Source organism: Cervus elaphus, chromosome 8 (genome assembly GCF_910594005.1).
Source record: "Cervus elaphus chromosome 8, mCerEla1.1, whole genome shotgun sequence".
Classification (NCBI taxonomy): Eukaryota; Metazoa; Chordata; class Mammalia; order Artiodactyla; family Cervidae; genus Cervus; species Cervus elaphus.
Genome location: NC_057822.1, coordinates 41,994,509 through 41,997,646, shown reverse-complemented (window position 1 = coordinate 41,997,646; position 3,138 = coordinate 41,994,509).

Genomic DNA, 3,138 nt, shown 5'->3' with positions numbered 1-3,138 from the left:
GTTCAGTTCAGTCGCTCAGTTGTGTCCGACTCTTTGAGACCCCATGAATCACAGCACGCCAGGCCTCCCTGTCCATCACCAACTCCCGGAGTTTACTCAAACCCATGTCCATAGAGTTGGTGATGCCATCCAGCCATCTCATCCTCTGTTGTCCCCTTCTCCTCCTGCCCCCAGTCCCTCCTAGCATCAGGGTCTTTTCCAATGAGTCAACTCTTCGCATCAGGTAGCCAAAGGATTGGAGTTTCAGTTTCAGCATCAGTCCTTCCAATGAACAACCAGGACTGATCTCCTTTAGGATGGACTGGTTGGATCTCCTTGCAGTCCAAGGGACTCTCAAGAGTCTTCTCCAACACCACAGTTCAAAAGCATCAATTTTTCGGTGCTCAGCTTTCTTCACAGTCCAACTCTCACATCCGTACATTACCACTGGAAAAACCATAGCCTTGACTAGACGGACCTTTGTTGGCAAAGTAATGTCACTGTTTTTTAATATGCTATCCAGGTTGGTCATAACTTTCCTTCCAAGGAGTAAGTATCTTTTAATTTCATGACTGCAATCACCATCTGCAGTGATTTTGGGGCCTAAAATAATAAAGTCTGACACTGTTTCCACTGTTGCCCCATCTATTTCCCTAAGAGGAGCTAATTATGAAATAGATTTTAGTAGTAGTAGGAAGCTGAAGAATAAACATTTGATACTCAGCAACTGAAAATATGTTTTCTTGAGGGAGGGAAAAGATTACTGTAGCCAACACGTGCAAATCTGACCTCGATCTTAAAGATTGTCACACAGCTTGGAACGGTTGCTCGTTTGGTCCTCTTTTTTTTTTTTTTAAATTGAGGCCATCACAAACATATAGTTGGAAGGCCCCCAAAATGCCCTAATAGGGCATTAGTTCTAAGTTTTTGACCTAACAGCCTGTCACCTCCAACTGATATGTATATCCTATAAACAAGCCCCTTTTCTCCATAAACACAATACTATCATCAACATCAGAAAATTTGCATGGCTACATTGCTGCCCCTAATTCTCAGGCCACATTCAAGTTTTTCCAGATGTCCTTATAATGCATTCTATGCAAAAGATTCTATCCAGAATCTCCCTTTGCATTTCGTCTTCACACCTTTGTTGAAAACTTTGGTCTGAAAAGTTCCTCAGTGTTGATTTCTATGGCTCTTTCGAAGATTATAAGCACTTATTCTGTAGAAGGTCCTTTGATTTGGCTCAGTCTTGTGTTTCTTCATAATTAAAATCAGCTTTTATTGACCTTTAGCCAAAATAACACGGAAACAATGCTACTTTCTTTTAATTGCATCTTGTCAGGTGGTTCGAAATTTCAACTTGTTATGTTACTGACAACAAGCATTTTGATCCCTTGACTAAGCTGTTATCTGTTAAGCTTCTCCTCTGTAAAGTTAACTCTTTTCTTGTTTATAGTGACAGTTTATAGGGAGGTACTTTCAAGTTTTGTGAATCATCTGTTCCTAATTGAAGTGTCAATTTAGTCATTTGTCCAGCTATTTAATATATATGTATGATTTCCTGTTTTATTCAGTGACAAACATCTATTACTATTTTTACTCTGTTTTGATGCTTAAATTGTCCCATCCTTGGCCAGTGGGCGCCTACTCAAACTGGCTCTGGTGTCTTTCAACTAGATCTCCATCATTCTTTCATCACTTCTTTGCTTTCTGGCAGAACAAGATCCTCCAGGCTCAGCTGGTGTTTTCCCCTGTCCCAGTGCTGGAATCAATTGTTTCCCCATGGATCCCTGATTTCTTTGAGTGGACAATGGTTTTTAGAAGCCAAGATTTAAGCATTAGTAAGTGTTCATTCCTATTGGGATTTCCTTGCTCCAGGATCCTTACTGGACAGACGTGGGACACACATACCCACATACACACAAATGTAGACGTAAATATGTGTGTGTATGTATGTGTGTATGTGTGTAGATACACATTGTATGTGCTAAGTCGCGTCAGTCGTGTCTGACTCTTTGCAACCCTGTGGACTGTAGCCCACCAGGCTCCTCTGACCATGGGATGCTCCAGGTAAGAACACTGGAGTGGGTTGCCATGCCCTCCTCCAGGGGATCATCCTGACCCAGGGATCAAACTCATGTCTCTTATGTCTCCCGCTTGGGCAGGCATGTTCTTTACCACTAGCACCACCTAGGAAGTCTGGATGCAAATATACTTGTATATATAATATGTACACCTAGGTAGGGATATAAATATGTAAACATATATATATATATAAAATGCATACATATACACATTTACAATTGTGTTTATTTCTGTACCCACATCTGCTGTTTTGAAATTCATGAGTTCACACCTATGCTTTTAATTCTAATGCAACACAACAAAGTTCATTCTAGATTTATTCCTTTCTGTTATTTGTTCCTCTTATGACATTGAGAAATATGATTCTTATTATCCTTAATATGTCACTTATTTGATCAGTCCCCCAGAAGGAAACCAATCTGCCATCTTGGTTGCACCTCCTCCCCCCACCACAGGATAGCTTCCTCTTCCTGTCTGGGTGCTCCCTCCCTATGCTGGGTGCTCCCACCCCATGGATACCCCCTTCACTCTGTTTGGGCTCTAACACCCCAGTCTGGGTGGTTCCTCTATCCTCAACTGGGGGCCAGAGTGGCTCCCTTGGCCTGGGATGTCTAACCTGTGGCTTGTGCTCTATGCTGGCTTCCAGAGCTTGCCCTTTGTGTTAAGTTCTGATTGCCTACAGTGACTACCGGTTCAATTCGATATGCTTTATTGGCAGTCATTCCTCCCCCGTCTACCTGCTTACATCCCTACTGGCATCTCCTTCACTTCTCACATAAACTTCCTGCCCTCGCGTCCTTGTCTCAGCTTTGGCTTCTGGGGTAACTCCAGCTTAGATATCCTTTGATCCTCCAGGGATAGGGGAAAGCCTGTTTTCGCACTGTTACCTGTAACCGGTGCTTCCTCCTCTCCTGTTTGTTCCTTGACTCTGTACACCTTTGGAAAAATCTCTTTGTTGCCCTCTTCACTTAACCACTAAGCTGCCATCTGTGGCCCCTTCTACTCCCTCCCGCTATGTGTCCAGCTCCCTGGGACACAGAGTCGTCCTGGGATCTGACCTCCTTGCTTAGC